The sequence below is a fragment of the Lonchura striata genome, chromosome 7 (assembly GCF_050655825.1).
Source record: "Lonchura striata isolate lonStrDom1 chromosome 7, ASM5065582v1, whole genome shotgun sequence".
Taxonomy (NCBI): domain Eukaryota; kingdom Metazoa; phylum Chordata; class Aves; order Passeriformes; family Estrildidae; genus Lonchura; species Lonchura striata.
Window position 1 is genome coordinate 7,614,204 of NC_140709.1, and position 27,920 is coordinate 7,642,123.

The 27,920-nt window shown below is 41.7% G+C and overlaps 1 protein-coding gene across 1 annotated transcript in view; it reads right to left on the bottom strand.

Annotated features, from left to right (window-relative positions):
• The window catches only part of GPR39 (G protein-coupled receptor 39), a 103,622-nt gene extending 75,752 nt beyond the window's left edge, over window positions 1-27,870 (bottom strand). Inside the window, exon 1 of the mRNA XM_021548632.4 lies at window positions 1-27,870. The gene's annotated coding sequence lies outside the window, so the exon portion shown is untranslated.
• Window positions 27,871-27,920: the final 50 nt, after the last annotated feature.

Genomic DNA, 27,920 nt, shown 5'->3' on the forward strand with positions numbered 1-27,920 from the left:
CCTTTTTTGGATTTTCCTCCTCCTTTCTCCATGGGGTGAAGCCGCTGTTCTCTAGCCCTTCATGGTGTGAACTGCTCTGCTTTCCATGCTTGCCTGTTCCCCAGCAAGCAAAGCAGCTTTTGGTCCTGGCCCCAGCAGAAGTCAGAGTCTGTGTGGTTAACTGTTAACCATTAACCAAAATCTTGGCTATCCTTAGTCACTGGCAGCACAGCAGGTCTCGAGAGAGGAAAAAAATAAAAGAAAGCAATCCCCTCATATTTGAAAGTCACTTCCTGTCACAGGAAGAGCTGTTTCTCCTAAAACTGTGGTTTGGTTGTCAGGTTGAGTGTGTGAATGGTGCTGAAGAGAAAGTATCTCCTCCTGAGTTTAACATTCCCTGGCCTTCAGACTTCACTGCTGCATGTGTCACTGCCCACATGCTTCAGTACTTCACATTTCCTTTAATGAAGACCTCAGCATCTGCAGTGCTGGTTATGGAGCCTGTGCAGCCACAGAGTGATTTACATCAACAGGAGGTTCTGGTTTTTAGCTGCTGCTAATGAACTGGTAGCTTCTTAAAATAACTGCTTAGACAGACTCTAAAGAGGCTTCTTGGAAGTTACAAAATAAGATGAGCTCTAGATTTAGACGTGGATTGTTTCCCTTCAAGTTTCCATCTCCTCATGTTAGATAACAAAAATAACCAAGTTAGTAATCCCAGTCATGCCAATGCTTTCAAATAATCTGGAGTAGCAGGGATGCAAATGTTCTTCCCCCTCCTGTGTCTCACCCCAGGGGGAAAGCATTTAATGCAGTCTTTAGTTTTAGTTTCAAGCCATAGCGCTGAAGGCTCCCAAGGTAACCCCTGGAAACATTTCATTAGAGGGTGTGTATATAGATTAGGAAACCTTTAAATTACAGTGCAAAACGACAGTACAGTTTTTGCAGCTGTAATAGAGAGAGGCCCAGTACAGTGACCTGCTCCAGTGCCAAATCTAAGAACAGTGGGCTCACAAAGTAATTTTTATTAACTAGACAAGCTCATGTGACAATTGCAGCTCATGATAAAAGAGAAACATTAGGAAGTTGTTATTAAACAGTCTCCTCACATTCAGTGGTTATCACTGTACCTCAGCAGCCCAAGTACACAATAAACAAAAAGATGCCCCAAACAGGATAATCAGCACCTGTTCCTGTGCATTATTTATGCATTTCTGTTTCCAAAAAATCACCTCAAACCTGGCAGAACTTCAAGCTGTGTAGTCCCACTCATCTTTCCTTACATTTGATAATTCACATTTGTTCTGCTCAGACAAGCTTTCTATTATTACCCCATTTCTTTCACTTAATTTTACTTTATAAAAGTGTGAACAAAGATTACATATGCATGACTGAATTGTGGAAATGAAGCTAATTAAAATTTGCTGCTTACCATCAAAAGGGAAAAGGAAGAGAGAGAGAGCAAAAGAGAAGGCCCAATAGGATTAGATCTCCCCCTTTTTTTTCCACACCAATTATAAAATGCAGAACACAATTTTACGTTTTCAATATTATCTTTAGAACATACACAAAGTTTATTAAGTTTCTAATAAAGAGCTGGTGCCACAAAGGGGATAGAAAGGAAAGAGACAATTGTGGATAATCATAGATGGAGACCATTAAAAATAAAATAATCCTCCATGGGTTACTGGACTAGATAAACCAGGAGAAAGTATTCCAGAGTAAAATGACTACCGTGGGTGATTACAGAAAGATATATCTTCCTGGAGAGAGACATTTCTCCACAGCTAAATATGCTTGATGCCTCTTTGTGGCATGGAGGTTGAGAGCTCACAGACTTTACCCTGATGGATGTGATACCAGTTTATAAACTTAGGATTTTTATAATGGTCCCACCTTAGGCATTTCATGAAGTTTTCCTTGATATTTTGTAGCAGTGAATACTAATAGTTAATTTCTGTGTTGTTGCCTTTTCCACAGCAGTCCTGAAGGTGAATGTGGCCTGTGCAGTTGTACCTGGGAGAACACCTCAGGGAGTCCCTCCTGCCCCCATTTGCTGCAATTGCACACCAGACTTCAGCTGCTGAGGAGGAGGAGGCAGGAGCAATGAGGACAGAACCCACTGTATTTCCTTCTCAAATCAGCACCCATGGATGCTGCACGCTGCCAATCACCTGGCAGCCCCTTGGTGAGGGAGCTGAGCCTCCTGGGGATGCAGATCCCACGGGCTCAGGGTGCAGCTGGCTCTGTGTGCCACCACCCAGCCACTCCACGCTCACACAAATGTCTGCAGTGATGCAGTTGTTGGGAAGAGATGACTGAGAAAGGAGCACGGAGTGTCACTGAGATGTAGCACAGATTGCTGGTGCTGTCGTGCAAAAGGTGATTTTTCACCTTCAGAGATAACAAAGCTGCTGTTGTTATCCAATGGAGTGTACAAGGTTTCCCAGAGGGCTATTTTGCTTTCTTGTTTGGTCCTTGGGTACCACCATGGTACAAAGCCTTTGGGGCAGAAGAGAGCAGAGCTTTACCATCCATCCCCTGTATGATCCATCCATCCAAGCTGCCCTTGTGCACCTTGCAAAGCTCACCCGCCTCCTTGCCCCCCACCATGCCCATGGACCAAACTCCTGAAGAGGTAAAAACTGTCAGGTAGCAAAAAATGGAATGAATGTTGGGAAAACAAACCCATTGGGCAGATGCTGTTGCATTTGAGTAAGCAGGTGGCAGATTAACCCTTTGCAGGGTGCAGGGCCAGGCTGCTCCTGCCTGCCCAGCCCTCCTGTTAGCATTCAGGAGCACACATAATCACAGGATATGATTATCTGCAGGTGCTTTTATTGAGAGCTCTGGGAATCAGGGGCACAGACCCAAATCTGACTCCGACGTGGCTTTCGAGCTGAACATATTTTATATTCTATCGTTATATAACTCACATAATTAATTATTAAACATATATTGTTCTATTGTATACATTGACATGAGTTTCTAGTGATCTTTCTTAGGCCCCTGACCACAGTTTCTCATGATTATTCTTACGATTAAACAGCAATTATATTTAATTACTAAACAATCATCCCATCTAACAATTATATCATTTATCACGTACTAGCTACACAGGTGCAGGTCTAGCAAGGTACAATGTCTTCATGCACCTAGGGTATTTATTTTTTTTTTCAGGGCCTTCTAAGCTTAATTTTCCTTTTAACCCTAAATCCCCATGATTTTACTTTTACTGTCACTTCCCTCCCCTGCTGAGCCAGGCTGGTGCAGCATCACCCCGTGGTTCCTGCCCGAGTGCCAGGCTGCTCTGGCTGCTCAGGCACTGCCACACTCCCTTATCTCGGCAGAATTATTTCTCGATAGCTGCGTTGTGAATATTCAAATCCACCTTAATTGGCTACGCTAATCACACTGCTCCGACTGGTTTCTGTTCTCGACTGTTCAAGCTACTTGAGAGGAACAAAGGAAATATCTCGGTTTCTTGCTTCCCTTAGCTTAAAACTCTAAAAACTAAATGAAAAAGGAGAGCTATCTCAAAAGCAAAGAAAATGAGGCTGTGAAAAGGATTAACTTTTTTTTTCAGATAAAAACACATTGACTGTTTTTTTTCTTGCCAGTCTTTACCATTTCCCATCTCAGCAAACCTCTTGTCCCCAGAATAGCTGTGATACCTTTGTCTTGCCGGTATTTGTTTAGAGAAAGTGAATCCTGGGCTTGTTCGATTCCCTTTGAAACACAAAGTAAACAAAATGAGATTGCTGTCTGCAGTGACAGCTACTCTGATCTGCACAGGCAGAGGGGAAAGTGCTGCAGGAATGAAAGGAAGAAGCAACGCAGACAAAAGTGAAATGTCCGAGTGATTTTAAGTATTTTAAGAAATCAATTTGCTTAAGACAGCCCATGTTGGCTTTGTAAATTATTTTTCATTAGAAATTTAAATAATTAAAGACAGCTCTTAGACAATTTGAGGCTTCTTTCTGTTTTCTTGAATCTAAGGAGCCTCTTTACCCTTGAGATCCCTTTCTATTCTTCTGGTGAGTTATTCTTGAATCATATTTTTCTCCTTTGGAAGATTATTGTGATAGTTAATAATAGAAATAAATCCAAGCCTTTTGTGAAATGTATTTCTTATTAATTTCCCTGGGAGTTTGGGTTTGGGTGAAACAGTTTAGCAACCATTGTACTGTTAACTGCTTGGCTCCTTCTCTTCTGGCAGCATGAGAGACTGGGTTATGTGAGTGGGCAGTGGATGTTCCATGTAATCTGAATATCCATATTGAATTCTAATGGAATTAGATTACCTCCACAAAGGTGGCACTTGGAAAACTGGCATCTTTTATTCAGCCATGTGCAGGCTTTACCTGCTGTAATGCCATCCTCTTGGAGCAGTGCATTGTGAGTGTTTGCTTATTTGGAGGAGAGAGACAGGATTTCAAGAGTGCTTCCAGGATACACAGTGAAAAAGGTCTCTGCTCCAAATCATTTCATCTAAATAAATAGATGAAAGCACTTGTCTGCTGGCAGTGTATTTTATAAATTGGCAAGCAACATGAGAAGAAACTGGGGACGGTGAGAATAAATGGTTTATCCAAGATACAGAAAATCTGTGCAACACCTGAGACTCCTCACCAATACACTGGATTCCTGCTAACTTCCTCATATGACCTGCAGCACCCAGGCTGCTGAGCAAGAAATGCACTTCCACATGCCTTCACTGGCTGCTCTGGTGCTGTTAATTGATGCTAATTCATGGTAATTAAAGCACGAGTACAGCACCAAAACACATAACACAGTCATATCTGGAACTGTTGAACAATGCACCACCTGCTGTGTGATCTCCCTGGTAAATTAAAGACATTAAAGCTGTTCAAAGCCTTCACCCAATTGCAGTGCTGTCTGAAGTAAAGCCAATGCACCAGGAGGTCTGTGCCTTGCTGTGGTCAGGTGGAAGAGCACTTTGCCTGGCAAGGAGGTGAAAGGGTTAATGCTCCAGCCTTGGAGCAAGGGCAGAGATGCCCTTCTCTGTCCCTAAACACAGCAGGAGGTGTGGGCAGGCTGAGAAGAGGCCACCAGTCCTGGCCCTACATGGAGAGCAGCTGACTAAACAGGCTGGAAAATGCAGGTAAATCTGAAATGAGATGGTCCTTTTTGCATCCTTTGGGCATGAGGCACCAAAGGAAATGAGCTTATTTATATCCCAGGCCTGACAAAGGAGCTGTAACTCACAACCAAACCGAACACATACACTAAGCCCAGGTCCCAGTAATCACAAATCAATTGTATTGAACTCACATCCAGAAATATCTGTCAGGCTTCCCTCTCTCTGAAGCACAGTGGCACCAAAGCACAACATTTGGCTCAACAAATCTCAGTCTTGGGGCACAATCCCCACCACACTGAATCAAATCCCATTCTTCTCTGTGTAGCTTCTAAAGTGCCACCTTGTCCAAATAGATGTTAATGGCTGCAAAATACAATTTAAAGCTTCTATTTGAGAGCATACTCAGCTCCTTGTGCCATATTTTAAGTGAAACTCTTCTGTGCAGTGTATTTTTCCAGCCCATCTTTTAACAGAAGTTCATGCTTTGGGATGATACTATGCTACTTCCCTAGAAAAAAAAAAACTTGGGATTTCTTTCTCTGGATGTAGCTCATTGCTGAAAGTGACAAGACAGAGAGAACTTCTGGGAAAATGCATCTCACATCCTGAATTCTCCATAATTTTATTTTAAAAATCTTCAAGGTCTATAACCTATGGAAATGGTTGTCTGCAGGTACCAAAACAAAGCAGTTCAGAGCTCTTTCTTTTTTCTTTTTTTTTTTTTTTTTGTCCTTGCTAATAAACCAACAGAGAATATTCTTAAAAAATATTGATGGTTTAATTCCAGTCTCCTGAAAAAAAATCTTTATAGAAATACTAAACCTTATCATTGGAAGAAAAAAGACAAAAATTATCTCCTTTCTTGCTTCTTGTGCTTGCCATTTTGTCACTGTCAGGACTTGCACTCACGTGCCCAGCTGAGCTATTACAGAATAATTTTGCCTTTTTTCAGAAGTCAGATGATGAGGTTTAGCCTGAAGTAAACCAAGGAGAGCTTTTTTGACTCAATTTTAAGGAGTCTTAGCAGCACATCACCACAGTAAGGACATTCCTGCCAGCCTGCTCCTTCTCATTAACAATACAGATGATGCCAAGATTCAAAATAGCCAAGTTCTCCCTTTAAGGATCTTTTGTTTTACCATTATATAGTTAATTCCCTTGCAGAAACATCAAGAAATTAAATTTTAAATAGCTTGTAAGAAAAAAGGCAGAGTGTTTCACCTGTTGCTGTGATCTGGGCTACAAAGCTAGTAACAGTTACCTCTGGATACAGCAGGAAAATTAATATTATACAGTAATGTATGCATCTAGGAGATGCCACATCCAGGTTTCTAAGTAAAATGTGTAAATTCTGACAGAGATGAAACCTGCCCAGAATGCATGGCTTCAGTTCTTGTTCTCAGCAAAAACATTAGGTGAATTTGGCTCCAGGATATTCTATCACCACCAGCTCAGTGTTGACTCATGGAGGATTGCATTTTTTCTTCAGTGCATTTTAGCTGTCATTGAAATGCAGAGGCAAATATTAACAGTGTAATGGGATTGTTTGGCAATTTAGCACTTTATTGATAAATGCAAGTCAAGCAAGGAAAGTATAAAACAAACAAACGTGCAAGTGAGTTGATCTAAATGAAGAGCACACGCTCTACCTCAGAGTTAAGGTTTGCATTGCTGGCAGTGCTCATTTCTGATAGCCCTGCACAGTGTGTGTGTGGTTCATCATTTGCTTTGGGCATGCACTTATGCTCACTTTATCTGTGTAACTTCCTTTATTCCAGAAATGCTTCAATTAAACAATGACATGGGAAGTGGCTGCTCAGTGTCCTACAGATCTAAATCCCAAAAATGAACAGGGAAAATAGGAAATGGGATCCCAAACTGTTTATTTCATCTGTGTTTATGTGGTTCTGCATTCTCTGCAAGTGGTTGTTTAGGCACAACAGGACCACCTATGATCAATAAATTGTCAGGACCTCACACACCAGGTAAGTAGAGCTCTTCTGTTTGGGAGAAATACAAAAACACCTTTGTCTGTAGTGAACTCAGTGCTTTTATATAATTTTTGAAGCATGAATTATATAAAGTTAACATGAAAAATATTTTAGTTGAGCCTTTTTTTCTCTTTGCTCCCTGAATCTCTAATTCTCTCCCTCTCATCCCCACCCCTGTTGACAATAGTTTCTATCTTTGTTCCATGCCATGCTATTCCTACTAAGAAAACATCTGCTTTCAACAGCTGGAAATGCCAGCCTGCTGCCACAAGGCCTGTTGTGACACCTGACACTGTCACCCCAGGAGTGCCTGTTGCCAGTGAAGATCTTCCTCCCTGGAACCAAGACCTGATTGATGCCCTCCTAAAGCAAATGTGCAAAATATTCCTGTTGCCCTGGGAGCCCCTCTCTTCTCTGCTGACAAAAAGGGCTCCCAGCACAAACACAGCTTGGAGACAGCATGTAAAAATCTTTGTGAGTGCATCAGCTGCCATATCCCACACATTTTGTGAATGTTGCTTTGATTGCCCAACTGTTGGGAGACTTCTCTTTGTTATTGTAGCTCCCAGCCTTAACTTCTCTTTGATTTAAGAGCCATCAGGAAGAATCACTGCATGCAGAAACCAGCTAGCAATGCAGACTGCTCAAGAGTCATCAGTGTTACAGGACATCCATTCAGATGAATAAAGGACTCAGGTCTAGGTCAAAGGAAATAACTCTTCCAGAATGGACTCGCCTGGTTTTCTCCTAAATAAACATTTGATAAGGAATAGAAATTACATGGAGCCCACAGATAGTCTCTCCAGATGCTACCCAGAAAGAAGAAACTGGAATTTGTGAAAATATAAAGTTTGAACACAGACTTGTGTATTATCGATAGGAAGGAAAGGCTTTCTAGGGCAAAAAAAGAAACCTGGAACTGTCAAACATCAACCAAAATCCTAAAGGATAAGTCAGGAAGGAATTCTAGAAAATGTTTTGTGTGTAAATATTTGCAAGATTAGACTTGGTCTTGGGTTTTGTCTGCATGTCTACATAAGCCAAGTTGAAAAATGCATTTGCAAATTCTGTGTGAGATTTGCATGGAGCTCTGCAGGTTGGTGACTGACTCAGGGACTCTGCAGCTCCACTGCAGCTCCACTGCAGCTCTGGAGGCTGCACAGGACTTACAACAGACCCCACTCCAATTTTCAGCACTCATCTCCAAAGCAAATTCTCAATAGAGGACCTGCACCCAAAATACTCAGAGACACAGAGCTGAAGGGCACCTTCCACACAGGATACCTGGGGTGGGCAGGAGTGCAGGTTCATGGACATCCTACTCTCCTCCTAGGGTATATGGGCACAGCTTGACAAAGGAAAGGAAATAAGGGAGCAAACCAAGAGACAGGGCTGAGGATTGCTGAGTTCCACGGGGTAATTGTTCTCTTACTTGGATCAGGCTCCACAGCCTTGCAGTGAGAAACTCCTTTCTGCTGAGGTTTCTCTCTTTTTTGGCCCTGAATTGACAAAGTCTCCTGTTACCAACACTGAGGTCAAGCCTGGCTACAGGGTTGTAGGAAGCCCCAGACTGGGGACTGCTGCTCTGGAAGTTATGTAGTGCTACCATAAAAATAAATGTCAGTCTGAAATCTAAGTACTTTACATCTTTAACTCCACTGTATGGTGAATTCAGTGAGGAGGAGCTGAGGAACCACTAAATGTGATCAAAACAGCCATTTTGCTTTGTTAAATGAAAATACAAGCTCTTTTATTTGCTCCCTTTGCTACTGGCAGTGATAATTTGCCTCCCACTCTGAAACAGTTTGGAATAGAGTATCACACCCATTGTCTGTGCTGTGTAAAGCACCATTGTTTCATTCCCTCTTTGATTGCAGCATCACCTGTGGAGACTGCTGTTTCCAAGGCATTGCATCTCTTACCTGGAAGCTGTGAGAAATGACAGACCCAGCTTCTCAAACTGAGGGGTGTCACATCCTTCCCAGGGAACTTGGGATGTGTCCCTGAGAACTGCTCCTCTTTGCTCCGTGTGAAACAGAAGGAAGCAGAATCTCCCATGAGCAGAGAGATTTCCCTCTCCCTGAGCAGGTGGCTGTAAAGCCCTTCCCCCTTTTATCCAGACTGGTAATTCCTGACTATTTTAACCTTCCAAAATATTTTCAAGTAGTCTAACCCGTGGGAAACAAGCTGTTACAGATTTCTACAGCATGCAAGCTGCAGCAAGTCGTTGCTTTTTTTTCAGTCATATGCTTTTTGAGACCATTTACATCTCTACTATGGTACAAATTGCTTAATAATTGTTTTTGACAGGTTAAACTGGTAGTGAGTATAAAAGAAAATAATCCCAATATAGTAAACTGAACAGTTCAGTTCTCTAACTCATAACACTACTGGAAAGCCTTAGGGAGCAAACAGGATGGGAATCCCACAGACCAGGGTTAGATATAACACAGGTTAAAAATTAACATTATTCCCTGACCTTATAGCACCCATAGGAACCCAAAACTCTTGTGCAGAATTTTAGATTTACAACATAAATAGAATAACTGCATTAGAATGCCATGATTTGTGTTACTATTCCATGGAAACACTTTAATTCTTTTTTATCTCCTATGAGATCCTTCCCATAAAGATTTCTCTAAATTATACCTTCTGTCCTTCAGTGTTGTGGATTAATAAAGCTTCGCTAATGAGGATTAAATAGCTCAAGAACTCTGTGATGTGTGCAAACTGCCTTAGCAAGATTTGTATTCAGAACCAAGAACTTTGTTCAATTTTCAAAAACCTGGAATTATGCTGCAGAACTTCTTTAGGCAAAATTTAACTGTCTTCAATGAAAGCTGTGCTTTTTCACTCTTAGGCTCATTACATTGAAGACCAGAAGGGAACAGGCTGGTTGGATCCCATGACAATCCCCCAGTCCCCCCCACAGTGAGCATATTATCTTCTGTTTGGCTGAGATATCTGTACCCTTCTTCACCCAGAGACCTCAAGAGATGGAGGCATCATTTCTTTTTGTAGTTCCTTAAAATGTGAGTAAAGTTTCTTATTTGCACACTCTACCTCTTGTTGTGACTAATTTAAGTCAAACAGTCCTTAAGAAGGGACTTACACTCTGTTCAGTCACTCATGTACTGTCACCTGTGTGTGATCTTCCTGATTATTTCTTCCTCATCCCAAGATATCTGGCCCTGGTCATGTTTGTTTGTTTTCTACCTGGAATCCAGCTTTTTTCACCTCTCAGTTTTCCCATGTGAGGCATTACTGCCTTTAGCCCAACCAGGCTGGTGCACCTGGGAGATACCTTCCGAGTCCCATCAGATATTTCTCAGCTAACACTTCATTCTTCCTCCTCCTCCTCCTTTCTGCTACAGAATCACCTTGGCAAATGGCACTGGGTTTCAATTTATCTCCTAGAGCATCTTCCAAGCTGCTGTTTTCCAGAGAATTCTCCCTTCTGCAGAAGCATCCCTTACAGGTTGTCTTTTGATTGCATTTTGTGCACGGGCTCAGATTTATTGACTAAACTGTCGAGCAAACTGGGATACCCTGCCCTCATGCTGACCACTGCCCCAGGCTTTAATCCATGTACTTGCAGCTGGATCATTGATAAAAATGTTCAGTAGTTTCAGATGCTGTTTGAACTGTGAAATACATCCAGGTTTTTCTGGTTCCCAGAGGGGATGCCCAGCTCCAGCCCGTGATTAGCCCGAGCTCATCAGTGGATCTGCTGCACTTTGTTTAATGTTCCCCCAGCCAACCTCCCTGGAGCAATTTAAGAGTTCTGGAATAATTACCAATAATATCTCATTTTTGAGATCTGCTAGCTCATTTTCAATGCATGGTTCACTGAAGCTGCAGAATGCAAAATTTTTCATCAGAATATAAGAAAAATATTATCAATATCTATACGACAGCCATTATCAACACATTTGTAATCTCCTTCAAAATCAGGCTTCCTGCATAAGCTATATTTTTCAGAAAAACTCTGCTGATTAACATTTGTTATATTTCTGTCCTTTGAATCTCTATCATTTAAATCCCTTATTAACTTTTCCATTATTTTGCCAACATAAGGTTGAGAGTACAGTTTCTTACCCATGTCAATTTTTTAAAATCTTTATTACATTAGCTATTACATTAGCTATTTTACTCCACATTTCATGATTTTAAAAGAGCATCACAAGGCCAGAGATACCATCTTAAAAATCCTCTTTTCAGTTTTGTAGAGCACAAGATAACCAGGTCTGATGCTTTGTTTAAGTCTTCCTGCTGTGATATCAACCAAGAAACTTCATTGAACATTTCTGAATCACTACAGACAATTTTGCTGTCTTCACCTGGAAACAGCCTAACACTTGAGTGGGGTTTGAAGGATTAGGCTGTGATTCAACTGAAATATCCCATTGCATCACATGGCTGTATTTAATTTCTAAGCTCTGCTGAAAAGTAAATTTACTATGCTCTGCCTGCATAGCAAATGTCTGGATACCACAATCCTACTGCAATCAACTGCAATAGTTCTTCAACAGGTTTAGGTCCAACCCCAACTGAATTATGAATGATAAAAGCTGCTGAGGTGAGCTTTCCAGCTCCCCCACATCTCCTTCCTATTCCTGACCTGACAGTAGGGAGCCAGTGCTTGGAAAAGATGAATCACTTCCATCTGCAATTTGAGCAAACTGGTGTATTAGCTGTGCTGAAGGCTTTAGGTACTTGGGCAGGTGTGAATCTGTTTTACAGGGTTTTGGTAGGAATGCAAAGAGAGAAAAGCAGGCTGCAGATACCACATTTCTACTTTGTGTCACTGAAGTCCTAGTTTTGCAGCATCTGTATAAATAAACACTGAGGCACGAGTGGGTAACCTGCTACCCAAGCACTGCAGTGACTCTGTGTGGAAGGATTCTTCTGAGCTCTGTTGTTCTGGCTTAGGCTGCTCATAAGGACAGTTGTTTGCTTTTGCAGCAATAAAGGATTAAGACTTTCATGTTCTGCTGAAATAAGCCTGCAGTCTTTATTGCTGCAATGCCAGAGCTCTTCATCAGAAGCACAGACTTAGCAAATCACGCAATAAATGCATTATCAGTTTTACCTTATCAGAAAAGTTAACATGAGCACACTGCTAGGAAAAGTCTGGCTGGTTTTAGTGGTACATGGGCTGTGCTTTCAGCACCAATTCTGATCCTGAAGTATTCTGGAATGCCCAAAAGGATGGCATGTAAGTATTTAGTTTATGACAAATAAGTGTCAGTATAAATTCTGAAGCAAAAATTGCAAAGCTAGATTTCTTGTTTGACAGTAGATTTCCAAACAGTCTTTGTACTGTGGTCATGTTTCAGTGCTGAGCTGTACAATTTATCCTAGGGATGTCACTGCACACGCTCAGATTACTGTGAACTTCAGACATTGGGATAAACATTTTATTAAGTTGCTGCCATGGTGAAGGTCTGGAACTAGAACCGGTTTGTCTTGAATGTCTAAGATATTCCTCAATGGCCTCAGAGAAACTTTTAAAAGCCAGGGGAAATGAAAGTTGTGTGTAGATTTTAGACTCAAAGCTAGGCAGTAAGGACTGAAATTCCTTGCCACACTGGGACAAAGAGCCAAGAGTGTGACACAAGCTCCCGGCCCCAGGCAGCTCCCTGCCAACAGGGCTGGGCTGGAACTCCTGCCCTGCCACTGAACATCAGAGAGGCAAGAACCAGAGAATCACCTGAGGCAATCTCCTGCCCCTTGGACTCACTGCCAGACACAGACTAAAGCTGCTCTTGAGCAAGACTCACCAGGAAGCCATCTAGGGCAGGAAGAGTGTTGGAGCAATGACCTTTTTATTTTTAAGGCCACGTTGTCACATCTTCCTTTAACTGCTGTGAAATTCGATTCCACCTTTGGCAGCACCAACAACTTTTGAGATCCACCTTGTTCCCCAGGCTCCAGTCCCAGGCTGGGCTCTCCTGCCCTGCAGGCAGGACTGGGGTGTCTTGGTAACAAGGGGTTAAACCAAAATCAGTGCATCTGGTGCTGGTTAGCACAGTAATAGGCACAGGTTTATCTCTGGCTTATAGTGGGTTACATTCTTAGAATAAGGTACCTTACCAAAGTGGTAAGGACTGAGCCACAGCCTTGTAGAGGGCTGGAAAAGTGGCAGACCCATCATAAAGCTCTTTCTTCCAGCTCCATGAGAGATCCTGAATATTCCACAGCACTCAGATTAAAGCAGAAGGAGAAAGGAAGAGCTGGCACTGTCCTCTAGGGACATTTGGCTTCTTATGTTAATGCTGACAATTTTAATTACACTTATCTTTTTTATTCCTCTCTCCCACATTGCAGAAACCCTAGCCAGCTCAGTGAAGAGGCAGAAGCAGACTGGGAGCAGCAAACACCTGCTTTTCCTGGAGGTAATGAAGAATATTATTTACCTATTGAACACTAATATGATCTTAAGTAAGAATATGCAGATTCAATTTCATAACCAGCTAGGAAAATACACACTGTCTGTGCTTGGGATTGGATCCACAGGGCCACAGAAGAGTTTGGCAAATGGCTTTTTCCACATTTTCATGTGTATATATCAGTGGTCAGCTCCATATACATTTTCAAAGGCTACTGTTCATTTCAGATAGCTCTTGCCATTTCAGCTCTGGGAAAAAAAATCTTGCTTTTTGTACCTCTATGAAGTATTATTTAAAAGTCAAAGACTTATGGTTACCTGGCAACCTATAAATGATGCCTTTGGAAAAGAAACCTGGAAGAAGGGACCTATTGAATATCAGTCATCTTTCCACATTGTAAATGAAACTCTCTCACAAAAGACGTCAAGTGTAAATGGGTCTTTCCACTCTGGGATTAGTTTAATGTTAGAATTATTAGCAAAATAGAAAAATATAAATATGTTTATATGAATAAACAAGGAGGTAAAACTTCTTCCCTATCCTTTTCACACTCCTAGCCTGGCCTGTAACGTCACCTGAGCTGAAAAAGGTTCAGCTCTTTCTGCAGGTGCAAATGTTTAATTAATTAGTTAATTTAACCATAAGAACAGTGAGAAGAGTACACCTGAGTAGCTGATGTAGCCAGGGCATTGCAGTTTTCTCCATCTCAGGCTTCAAGCCTGCCCTTACCCATCCCATCAGGACCTCAGTGCTGGTGTCTGTCCAGTTAACAACACATTGAGAAAACTTCTTCTCTTCCATTGCCACTGTAATTCCACAGTACAACCTGGCTCTAGATGTGAGCTAGAGTTCATTACAAGAGTCAGAGAAAGCAGGATGGACACTGAAGGGTGAGATGACAATTTCAGAGCTTTCTGAACTCCATGGAGAGCTGGGCACCAGGGCTGCTCTTCCCTCCTGTGGCTCCTTGCTGAGCACAGGAGGAGCTCAGGCTGTTCTCTGCAGATGCAGCAGCAGCAGCACCACCCTCCCAAGCAGCTGAACACATCAGGACACAGATGTCTGCTTTGGTATTAATATCATTTCAGATGTACATTAGAGGGGCAGATGTACAATCTGGGACTACATCCAAATTGTCATTTAAGGCAGTAAGATAATCAGTAAGAATTTCTTCCCTTTTATTGTTGCCCATTCTTCCTCCTGCAAGGAGGAAGCAAGGAAAGCAAATAAAATTTTAAATAGCAACCTTTAAAAAAATACAAAACAACAAAACAGAAAAAATCAAAACAAAAAACCTGACTGAAGCATCACAGTGGATACAGCTCTATGGCACATTATCAGACACTTGATTATCCCTGGAAGTGAAATGGCTTCTGAAGTAAACAAACACTTAAACCTGCCACATCGTAAAATGACTTTATTTAACTGAAGTTCAGACCCCACTTAACAGGTAGACCCTATGATGAAGAGAAAGATCTTAAAATGTGTTTAAAGGTTTCTTTTCACAGTTCCTATCAACAGTTACCCCTCAGCTCCCACAGTGGAGTCTGTTCTGTGCCCTCTGGGCTGAGAGCACTGTAGGAAGGCAGATGTCAGACAGGACATGGTGTTTGTACAGTTATTTCCCAAGCAGTGAAGCAGAAATGATAAAGTTCACCTTCCTGGTAAAATTCAGAGTAGGTGGGATTCCAATATCCTGCATTGTTCCTGAATGCACACTCTTATGAAAAGAGCTGTAAGACTGTCAGAGAATATTTCACACGTTCTTTGTGAATTGCATAGACCACCTGGAAAAGCTGCAGGAAATAGTCTGGAAGAGGGGAAAAATCCCTGCCTGACTTAACCTCGCCTGAAACAATATTCTTCAGACTGTCTTGGATACAGAATAGTTATTTAAAAAATGGAGTTTCTTCCTGCTACTTCACTTCTACTGTACAAAGAAGAACAATAAAAGGCTTTGCAGTGGTGCAATCAACATTCATTCTTCCTGGCCCTTGTTCTTTGAGGCCAGAAGCTGCTGTGCTGGAAGATGCTAACAAGAAAAAGGGTTATTGTGAGGTTTGTTATCTGCATTATAGCAATGGCAAGCTCATCAGCACAGACAGGAAAAAGATCTGCCAGAGCTACTGTTTGTTACACAGCACTTTCATCCCCGGAGAGGCGGGACAACTACAGAATCTTGTGGTAGAATAATGACAATAATATCAGACTCTATTTTTTCATCCCCCAAAAACCCAAGCTCCAAACCCAAAGCTGCTTTTTCCATAGAAATGTCACATCCTAGAAACATCATAAAGCCCTTTTGATGGCTGAGAGCTGTGATACTGAATTCATGAAAGCAATAGAGTCCTGGCCTGGGCTCCACTGTTGGTGAAATGGTGGGAAACAATCAGATCACTGCTGGCAACTTGAAAGCTCAGCAGGAGAAATAAGAAAGTACAACAGGATTTCACAAATCACTAGGTCCATAGTGATAAAAATGTTTTACTTACATGTAGAGGAGGAAATAAAATTTTCCTAATCCCGAGGCACAGGCTGTGTTGTAGGTGGGTGCATTTGTCAGATCCAGCAGACATAAAACACTCAAGGAAGAAAAACAATCAAATTGGAAACAGCTGCAGATTACAGAAGTAACAAGATGAAAGTCTACCAAGTATCATTCAGCCTTTAGAATGTGCAGATGGGTTTAAAAACCCTGAACCCTGTCCTAGTGTGTATTATTTAAAGTTACACTCCTAAACCCAAAGACCTTTTGTAAGATTCTTGCAGCTGAAATCAGAAATAAGGCTCCAGTTAATTTTAGCAGGTGCCCACAGGTATCCCATACAGTACAATTACTCATCTAGAAAATGAGGGGGAGGGAGGAAATATTTTGTATTATGATTATTTTCATTTTCCTATGACAAAAGAGATCACGAGCACATTAAACAAACATATATCAAATAACATCAGGTACACTTCTTCAGAGATTTCAATAAAAACATTTAACAGAATGCAGCTGAATGCCTACAGTATAGTATCTGCACCATGCAGTGCAATAATTATGCACAATTAAAACCTACTGTGCAATTTTGTTGCCATAAAAGCTCTCTGACTCACACCAATTGAAAGATCTAAAACGACCTACTACAGAATCACTTCCCACAATTAAATACCAATTCACAATTTCCTGTTTATGGCCAAAATACATTTCCCACTTCAGTCTGATCTTTTCGCAGTTGTGGTGTTTAAAGCTCAGGCTCTGAAAAAGTGAACAAGAATTAGCATTAAAGTAGCTTGGAGAACACTTCCATGTTTCATTTCTAGGAAACACAGCTCTCATTCCCATCTTTGAGGCTCATAATAGGTACTGAATAATTAGGACCATTGTGAAATTTTGAAGAAAATCTTAGAAATATAGGAAAGCTGTGTTCCCACTCTTTGAGAATGAATAGTGCGTGCTCATTTATTTGTATGAAATCCACAGTAAGTACAGGTTTATGTTTATTATTGGGTCTGACAATTCTTACGGTTCCTCTGCAGAACACATTACAAAGTGTAAGAAATTTAAGACTTCAAAGTATTAAATTAAAAGTAAAAGCACTTCCAAGAGCCAGAAATTTTTACAGATCCCAAAACTTACTAAAAGGCCCTTTGATGGGAGCTGGAAAGGGAGAAAACCCAGGAGAACATAACAGGTATTTTAGCCTCTTTCAGTGGAGAGCATCTCAGATCTAAAAATGATGTATAAAAAGAGACACTTATACTTATGGATGTCCAGCATTTCCCCCAAAAGTGTTTCTTTTACCTGCATCACCAAAAAAGGTGTTTTCCTGCTGGCTTCAGTGAGGTCATAATTTTATTCTTTGGAAAGTTTCACAATCAGGCCTCAAGGGATCCTGAACAACATAGCTCTTGCACAGACAAAAAGCTCACAAAGGACCAGCTACCAGTGATGATAAAAATGTCAAATTTTTACCACAAAAATATTATTTGGTCTAAATTTATGCAAATACATAGTTATTACCAAGGAGGGTGTTCTGATCATGAATAAAAAACAGAAGGAGAATCAACTTGAAAATCAATGAAACAAAGAAGATATGCCAAGGTTAAAAACAGATCCTTAAAAAATATTTAAATGTGGTGGTTGGTTATTTACTGATCCCTTTGGGGTAACTAGGTTCAATTTTTGTTAGGCACCCATATAAAGAAGAACTCAAAACAATTTGCTGCTTCTCCTGACTTGCCTTCCTCAAGGGCTCCCAAGATAGTGGGACACCACCCAGATCTCATCAAGCTCACATTTGAAGAAATCCTGACCAGCCACAGAAGCAAAGATAAAGTAATCTGAAATAATATCTCCATCATCTTAACACACCAACACACCACCAGGCAAGATTTGTGATTCCTGAGAGCATCCTGTCCCTGATAAGCATCCTTTTCCTTCTCCAAACTGCTCTCCTTACTGTTATCCCTTTTGTCCCACAAGAACCTGGCTTAGGCAGCTCAGCCAGTGGCTTTGGGAGCTCAGGGCAGCAGAAAAGCTCCAAAATCAGCATTTTAAAGCAGCCTGGCTCCCATGCAGACTTGCAGTCTCAGAGTGGCTCAGGGTATCTTCTGTCACTGTAATTCTTCAGCTGTCAGGCTGCAAGCAAGAATTACCTCTATATGAGGATTTTTTCCCCCCTGTTATTTTCTATATGTTTGTTTTATTTAGCTCTCAAAAAAGAAATTTTTTGGGGAAACAGCAACTTTGGCCATTTGAATTCACTTTATTATTATTTATTATTCATTTGAATTCTGCTTTATTATGCAGAAGAGTTGTTTATAAAACTACTAGTACTATCTGAAAGACTATCATATGTGATGGATGGAACTGACTACATATATAATTGTTAAATTATTTTGCATTTAATACTTTATATTTCAGGTTATTTAGCTTCCCATTCTATACCTTAAACTTCTTTTACTGAATTAAAAAGTTGCTGTGTATGTACAAAGAAGCCAATGTCCCTTCCTTGGAAAACTCATCCAAGGAACATGGAGCCATTAGGTTTGTTTCACTTTCAGGGTGTGCACTTATTCCATCAAAAATTACAAAGTGCTATCACAGTCACCTCAGGCCTGGCTTGCAAAGACAACACCACATCCTGCAAGAAAGGACAAGAAAGGTTTTGAATTTTAAAATTCAGTGCACAGAATTTCAAATCAGAGAGCACAGCAGACAAGAATTCCTTGTCTGCTGTTCCAAAAGGCAGGATTTTAGGCAGGGAGCTCTGCCCACAGTCAGGCAGCAGGAGCAGCTGGAGGGGACAGGCAGATTTGTCACCCATTTGCTCTGCTGGTGGAAGCTCAGGCTGGATTGCAGGGGAGGGAGTGGAGACAGCACCTTTCTCCTACATCCCTACAAGCAGCTGAACCCCCTGAGGTGTTACTGACCAAACCCAGGCTCAGGTTGGAGTGTTCAATGACAAAGCCACCTGCAACTTTCAGCCTGAGCCTTAAAACCTTCCCAGCACAGGGACAAGCCCAACCCAACACCTGCCCAAGCCAAGCAAAGCCATCAGCAGCACAGCAAGAGGTGCTGGGGGTGAATTCTCAGGTGCCACCTCCAGCCCCAGGAGGAGTTCCAAGGAGATGCTCCATGCCCCAGGCACTGCAGGATGTGTGGGAGCAGGGCAGCTCCCAGCCTGCCAAAGCACACATGGGCCAAGCACCCAAAGCAGAAATTTCTGTAGCATTTTTCTGCCCTTGTCTACATGGGTCAGAAATATCACATGAGGTCCCCCACGTTTTGGGGCACAGGGTGTCAGCTCTGTGGGGTGGTGTCCCTGCTGAAACCAGGGGTAAGGTAAATTTTGCAGGCATCTATGGAGGTCACACTGTAATGTCCAGATGAACCAAAGTCAATGTTACAGCAATCTCTGGAGACCCCATAAGTAGATCAGGATGAAAGAGTACCAATATGAGCTTATGTTAGTAAGATTATGATTTCAAGGGCATATTTTGGCAGCTCCCTCAGACTTCATGTCACTTGGGCAAAGCACTGTGTCCATGAGAACCTGTGGGAAGTGACAACTGGAGGACAAGGTTATGGAAAGACACAGGGTAAAGCCCTCCTTTGTGAGGAAAGAATAAAGTAACAGAGCTGCTCTGATGGTTTTCCCAGCCTCATCGCTCCACGCTGTGCTGTGAACCCACACCCACCCACACCTGAGGGCTCCAACAGGAGCTCCTGGTGCTCACCTGGCCCTGCTCACACCAGGGATCTGAAGTTGCAGGGCTCCCTCTCCACAGCTGGTGACTCCAAATCCTCCAGAGACTCCAGAGCACAGCCCAGAGCTGCTGCTGCTCGTGTCTGTGCCAGACACGGACATTCCCACAGCTCTGCCACAGACCCACGTGGGCAGTGACACCTGGGGCTCTTCAGAAAGGGCCAAGGGCACCAGGGGCTGAGGGGACAAATGTGGGGGACAGCCTGGAGAGTGCCCAGGGAGGGCAGCAGGGGCAGGAGGCACTCACAGGGGAGGACACAGTACAAAATCGGCCAGGAGATGGCCATGGCCCAAAAACTGTGTGAATTTAGCATGAGCTCCTCTGAACTAAGTGCCTGAGGTGATTAGAAAGGGTGGCAGGTTTTAACAGCTAAGGGCTGTATGGGATAACTATACAAAGACACCCACCAGAGTATGGTTTTGCCATAATATTTTTGCTTAATTTCTATTATGCTACACAGAATTGTAAATAGATGCATTTAAGTCTTTCAACACCAGTAAGCATTACACGTCATTATTTTGTTTTTGCACCTTACACATCTGAACCTATTTCCTAAAGAGAGTTTGAATGACACACTTCAGTGAGATGACCCTTTATTACAACATGTGCAACCTCTCCCTTTCTCCCTGGCCATGTCTGTAAGACTGAGCAGCAATACTGAGCTGAACACCAGGTATTGTGGCAGCTGTCAGGCTCAGCTTCCTGCCTTAATTATGCAATAGGCTGGATAGTTTAATAATTTGGATATTATAACTATTGTCCATATTACTATTCAGATAACTCATACAGTGTATATTTGATAACATGATCTCTGATTGATAACTAAACTGAATCTTTGATTCACCTGAAGAGTCAATCAGTTTCCTAATTCTTGAAGCATGCTTCACAAGAAGGTGTCTTCACCTTCCTTTCACTTGGGATGAGTGATAATCATACTGGGTGAAAAAAGCTTGATTCTGCATGCCAGACCTGCCTGCTGGTCTGGAAAATTCTATACAGGTGTTTGAGCAACATGGACATTTACAGGCCATGGACCACAGCCAGGCAGTTCAATTAGTTGTATAATCTTCCTCTCAAGCAACTGCAGGCAAAGAAATTTTGCCAGACCTGGATTTGAAATAGCAGAACAGATGACCACTAAAGGAAACCATGAATAAAACTATCACACTAATTAAGAGTAAATAATTATTGCAGTGTACATAACTGATTTTTAAAAGGATGTTCTGCAGACAGAAAATTGCAGCAAGGAGGTACTTACTTTGCAAAAGGATCAAGACTAGTGACAAAACTAGAGATTAGAACTCTCTTCAGGAAAATCAGCATTACTAAGGGTCAAGGACAGTCTGCCTTTCTGTTCTCTTGGCACAATTTTTTAAATTTATAACCAGCACATAACCATGAAATCACTAACCCCAAGATGCGCACTTTAATCACTATCAGTAATAACATTAATATCATTGCAAAACCAAACAGTTTTGGGAAATAGTATTAAAAAACTCAATTCCAAGTACAGTGCTGATAAGAACTGCAGCAGTAACTAAGAGAGAAATGGAAAGACAAAATTAAAAACTCTGCAATGCTCTTAGGGTGATGGCCAACAAAGAAGTTGCATTCAATATAAAGAATTTGTTCACATGATCCACATTGGCTCATGCAATCCGCAAGGAGCAAGACATTTCTTCTGTTCTTACTCTCACTTTTACTGTAACAAGCCTCAGGTGTATTTCTTTCTTCTAGTCACATACATTTCAATTTGCTACCAAAAAATCTACAGAAAAGTTACAAAATCAATTAAACAGAAAATAAGCACCCTAAGGACTGCATTTAGAGACAGTTATTTACCCACTGTAGGGATTAGCTGCAGATTATCCATTAAAATCAGATTTTTTTCATTGATGAAAATTAGCACAGCTCCATCCAAATAAATTGGGCCATGCCTTTGACTCCCAGTTGATGATCCAGCCTGTAACAGTCTCAGAAGTGGGATTTTGTTCACCTGAACAAAGACTCTGTGGGATGCCTCCGAGCAAAAAGTTGCAAGTCAATGTTCACAGCAAGCCCAGTTTCACACCACACCTGCTGAGATGTTTCAGCTCTCCTGAATTCTCCAAAAGGCTGCTTTGTCTGCAAAGGAAGGGAAAAAACCCTTCCAATGCAGCAGCAAATTTAGAAGGGAGAAAGGGACACCCTTTATTTAAAGCCCATAAAGCACAGAGAAACCTCAGCTCAGTGGGACAGTGAACATGTGGGCGAGGGGTAATTTTTTAGATGTTTCTTCAGAGGGTTACAATTTACATGTGAGTATGTACAGTTTTGTAAAAGACTCACTTTTCAGACTCCAAATTTTTGGAAGCCAGACTATCTCCAAGGAGTAACTTGGTGCATATAAAGACGGGAAAAAGCAAAACACAGTAGGTTTGTGGGATTACCATGTGATTAAAAACCAAACAAAAAGCACACCAGAGTACCACTAACCAGCAGAGTCCATTTACCAGTAGAAGAATTTCTCCTACCTAACCTCATTTTGATGATTTGCAAAATGCAGGAAAAACATTTTTAGAGGTCCATGAATAGGTTTAGAGGCAGCAAGGTGGCTCAGAGGAAGTAAATGTTCAGACTCAATAGATTGTGGGTGGAAAGTGATGAAATTATCTCTAGCAGGATGTTTTCAAAACATTTTTCACTATGTACAGGTTTTTCTAAGACAGAAAAATAAATATGCAAACATCTCTTGGGTGTTTCAATGCTGCAAGGTATGTCTGGTCTAAGGGGACTCAACATAAAAATTATTTCACTGCTGAAAGAAGGAGTAGCTAAGAAAACAGCAAACGTGGAAAAGGTTTGATCTTCCAGGTTTTGGGATTTACTGATAATTACCTTAAGGGGCAGAATTGGAGATGGAGGGAGAGTACTGGCATAGCCTTCACCCTATTTACCTCTCTTCCAACTCCTCTCTCCTTCTTGGTTTAGTCCTTTCCCTGGTCTCCCACAAATGTGAATTTTGAGGAGACTGGGCCCGTTCTTCAAACACTGAATCTCAGCCACAGTTTCTAACATTTCTACATCTCCATTATGATGGCTCTGCACCCTCTGATACAGGCACAGCTTCTGCAGAAGCAGTCAAGGTAATCTGACATTTGTTACATTAAAGAAAAAAGATTTTTAGGTGTTTGGAGCAATCCCCACTCTATTTTCAAACAGCTAAAAGACTTCCTCTAAAAATGTAACAAATAGTAGTTCATCTTCATTGGTGTCTGTCTGGTGGCACCCACAATAAAGGTCCTGGCCCAGCACTGATCTCTCAGTGCTGGCACCTCTAGTGGGGACTGATTAAGGACTTTGGGAAGTGAACTGACTGCTCCAGTGGCACAGGTCAGGCAGGGCAGGAGAATTAGGGAGATTGAAGGGAATATGAGAGACAAGATGGCAATAATTGCTGCAGGGCCTGGGCTGAAAGCTGTAGCTATTGCTGCCTTAAGAACTGAGGCAGTAGTTCTTAATAGGAGCTGTAGTTCTTAATGGGAATTACAGCTTTCTGCCCAGGCCCTGAAGCAAATGTGCCAACAATTTGCTGTCTTCTTTTCACCACCTAAAAAGAAATTGTAATCATTACCATGATTTTAGGAAGGGGAAAACCCAAACTACTGGTAGGTGAAGGAACTTTCCCAAGTACAATCAGTATTGTGTCTACTCACAACACTCAAAGCAGAATGTAAAAGATTGGGTCCTTGGAATAGGTCAAATTCAGAAGGACACTGTGGAATTGACTGGAGGAGTCTAGGGTTTCTCTAAGAGTTCATTCTGTTTTGAGTTCACACCCAGCAATCTTTACCTTGAAACTATCATCCTCTCCTGAAAAACCAATCCAAGCAAGAAGCACAGTGTTTTCTAAACATATAACAAAATATTGTTATGTGGAACAAGCAGCTTTGTTGAAGAGTTCTCTTGATGATTGACTTAAAGGCCAACATATACTTCAGATTTAAATAGTCTGGTATGTGAGGAGGAACACACAAAACCAGGATTCTCAACTCCTCTGTACTTCTGCCTCTTTGCTATACTGCTAGGGTGACTCTGCTGCCAATTTTTCAAACAATTTAGAATTGCACTGTCTTTTTTTAAACCTGTGAGAGGAAAGGTGGTGAGGGGGGGAGGGAAGAAAATGAAGAATTTATAAAGGGAGACATAAATGTGTCAGTTTTAGAAATCATCTGCAAAGGGAGGAGGTAGGTTGGCAAGTATAATGGCAGACCAGAGCCAGAAAGAAGAGATAGATCATTAAAAGCATTAACTAAGTGTTTTGAGGAATTACTTTGTCAGGGTGCCAATATGACATTATTATTATTTCATGACGGATTTGATGTGTCACCAAACCTTTATATTGTTTAGACCCCTAAAAGCAAATTAGTGTTTTTTAAAATAATTAAATAATTCAGTTTTTGAGTGTTTTGAAACTTTTAATCTATGACAACCTGAAGGTGATTCATCCACTATTCACAGAACAGTTGAGACTCTCACAAAATTGCTGTGTCTTGAAGTTTTAACAAGAAATCACCATTCTTACTCTACCCTTGAGTACAAAAGGAGTAGACAAGGAGAGGAATCATTTCAGCTCAGGCTGACTCCTTTTGCAAGAGCTCAGGTATACCTCATTTAATGGAAATCCATTATGCATCTAATTCCAAGGGGCTGCTCATTCCCTTCCATGGCTCTCCATCAGCTACTGACAGATCATCCCTTTGTTCTTTTCTTCTCTAGGTTAGGCTGGTCCTGATTGCTCCTTTGCATCTCAGAGAGGACACTGGTTTAGTCCATCATCATTTCCTTGAGAAAAAATATTTCAGTGAGACTCTATTTTACCCTAGGAACACATTTTCCAGGAGCTTCTCTTCCTACACTTGAAACTCACTATGGCCAACACATTCCTGTAGGAAGAATAATGAATCCAACTCCATTTTTAAGCACTGGGGAGAGCATCACATGCAAAAGAGTGACAGATGGAGCTGTATCAGCTTTTAACAAACAGGGAAAGGGGAGGTAGAAGTCAGTCTCAGCACTTTTGTCAAAATGTGTTCTTAACAAAAGACATGTGTTAAATTACTAACACATGTCCATAATATTTTTAAATATTTATACTATGAACTAATGACATCCTCTCAATTAGTGAAAAGTGTCTTCTGTACATTCCTTTGTGAGGAAAGAAACAAATAAAAAGGTGTGCATGAGACCCAGCTCCTTCCATCATGGTCCTTGAATCAGATTTCCTCTTTATCTCCCTTTGCTCTAAGACCACCACATGTCCCATGGTCAGAAACCTCTCATGGGGCAGCACTTTCCTGTTTGCCTGCAACACCACTGCCACAAGAGCCATCTGCTTATAACTCATTTTTTTCCTTCCAAAGGGATTTAAAAAAAAAAGTAGCTCTACTGGCAGATGAGCTTCTTTCTAAGTGGGAACACTATTACAGATAGACAGAATGTTCCTTTATGTTTATGCAGCTTCTCCAGCATTGTGTAAATGCACACTCTGCAGTATAATCATGAGTTTTCTATCACCATTAGCAGCAGGACTTCAGCAGTTAAATCAAAGAAGCCTAGAAAATGCCCCAACACTGGAAGATTCCCACAAAGAAAAGCCTATTTAGATAATTAAGGAATCTTTATGACATGAAGAATTTCATCTCCCAGCAAATTATAACACATTAGGTAATATTGCCAAAAAAAGTCCTGAAAGCTTGCAAAGCCACAAACTGGCTTTTCTTTCACGCGATCTTGAAGCAGTGGCTGGGTGCAAGAGGGGGGAAATAAGGGGGAAAGAGGAAGAAGTGTTCACATTGAGGTCGTAAACTATTGTTTCTTTGGGAACCTTAAGTTTTGTCCAAGTTTTTAAAAATCAATATAAATGGAATATACTTGGGTTGCAGATATAAATAAAACCCTAGAACGTCTCCCACATGCATACTGTTGATAGGAATAGAAGTCTGAAAATGGGGTTTAAATCGTCCTTCTCAGAAGCTTTAAACCTCACCTTGTAGTAAGTGACACTGAGCTTCTGGCAAGCAGCAGTTTCATGTATGAAATGTGCCTCCTAAAACTGAAGAGCATACAGAGTAGAACAAGATAATGTGTCAACAAATTACATCCTAAAGCCTGAAAGCAATCCAGAGAGCCTGCACTGATTCCTTTGTACACAGAAAAGTACTGGGTGTCAGGATATCACAGAGGACAGTTTAGATCTTAACAGCCTAACAGAATAACAAGACATAGATTCACACTGTGGATAAGAAAAACAAACGAAGAAATACCCACAAAACAACAACGACAAAAAAAACAAATCACAAAACAAGTTCTGACCTCAGCTGTTTCCCTAGGAATTCCTCCTGGGTCCCCCCACATCTTTATCAAAGCCTCCACTGCAAAACCTACTCCCTGTGGTTCTGTCACCACCTGCCCCAGCCGTCCCCTCAGCACAACTCATCAAGTACTGACAGAGCCGAAGGAAGTGATGCATTTTAGGGTTTTATGGTTTTTTTTGGTAGAACCTGCCAAAAATTATTCCAAATTTCACTTTATCTCTACGACTTAAAAGGGAGGATTCACACAATGACTGGGATTCTAGCCATCAGTTAGGACACTAGAAAAGGAACAGGCTTGTTATTGCCAACTTGCCTTTGAAAGTATATAGAAACTTCCTAAGTAAAGTGACTTCAAATTCTTTACTTGAGCTCCAGAATTCCTGTTGCTTGTCAGGGAATATGAGATTAACTCCTTAATTAGTCAGTGGCAAAGCAAGTATCTCCTTGTTTTAGTGTAAAGAGCTGCTTCTTGCTATAGCTGTGCAGTAATATTTAGGATCTCAGTAAAAAAGAATTCAGCTGTAGTTAATCCAGAAAATTCAGAAAAGCCTATGGTGGATTTTTTTTTTTTTCTTTTTGATGAAGTATTTCAGTAAATGCCTATCAGCCCCGAGGTTTTAATTATTAAAGACGCTGAAAGTTCAGCTGCAAGAAGAAAGGTGAATGTCTAGCCCTGGTTAACTGCGGGAATCGGGGATGATAAACAGGTAAATTAATTCTCTTTTCACCACTTACACTCTAATTGCCGAGCAGGAGCCGCGGGATGGGCACGGCCGGAGCTCCCCCTGCTGCTCGCAGGCTGGGCTCTTTGCCATTCAGATAAATGAAGAATAAAAACCACCTAACGCACCAAAAATCCGTGTTTGACCGTGTCTATGACCCGACTGTGGTGCTCTAACCCAGCCCCAGCAGCGGCATCGGGGAGGAAGGGGAAGGTAAAAGCGAGGAGTGCTGCGGGTTGGGATAAAGGAAAGTAAACTGGGAAAGCCAAGCGTGGCCACAGGCACAAACCGAGGGTGAATTCCATCCCCAGGAGAGCCAGGCCCTGCCAGTGCCGTGGGGACTTGGGAGGACAAACACCATCGCTCCCAGTGTCCCCTCTTCTTCCTTCCTCTCGACGGGTTTCACAGCTAGTCTGCAAGCCAAACTGAGTTAGTAGAAGAAGAAATTAATAAATAAAATATGAGTTTATTTATAACAAAGAAGAAAGCAAAGCCATTAGCATGGAAACTGATAAAATAAACACAAAAGATACTGGCAGTTATAAGATACGCGCCTTAGTGAGCAGCGTACGTGCCTTAATAATTTCATGTAAATTCCTACCAATTAATTATTGACGTTCATTACTTTGTACCAATAAAATACAAGCTATTGCTTTGTCCAATGAATATGAGCTGTTTTGATGTAACTAATAACCTAAGATCACACTTTGTTAAGGGTATAAAAACTTAGGAACAACGTGTATTGAAGAAGCCGCGGTTGTTGTCTCTACAAGTTGTGTACTATGTTGTGTATCCATCTCACCAGTGACACTTCCCCCCCCTTTAGGTCCTGAGCACGCTGTCCCAAGGTCTGGGATGTCCCCTGGTCAGCCCGGGTCCCCCTTCCCGGCTGTGTCCCCTCCCGTGCACCCCAAACTCCTCCCAGGGCGGCAGGAAAAGCAGCACGGCCTCGGCTCTGCAAGCCCTGCTCAGCAGCAGAACACCTCTGCATTTTCACCCTGTGCTCAGCACAGACCCAAACCAGCCATGGGGGAGGAAAATCAACCCTGTCCCAGCCACACCTGCACTCACACCAAGCTGACACCAAATTACAGCCTTCCACAGCCTGGCTGAATTCAGGT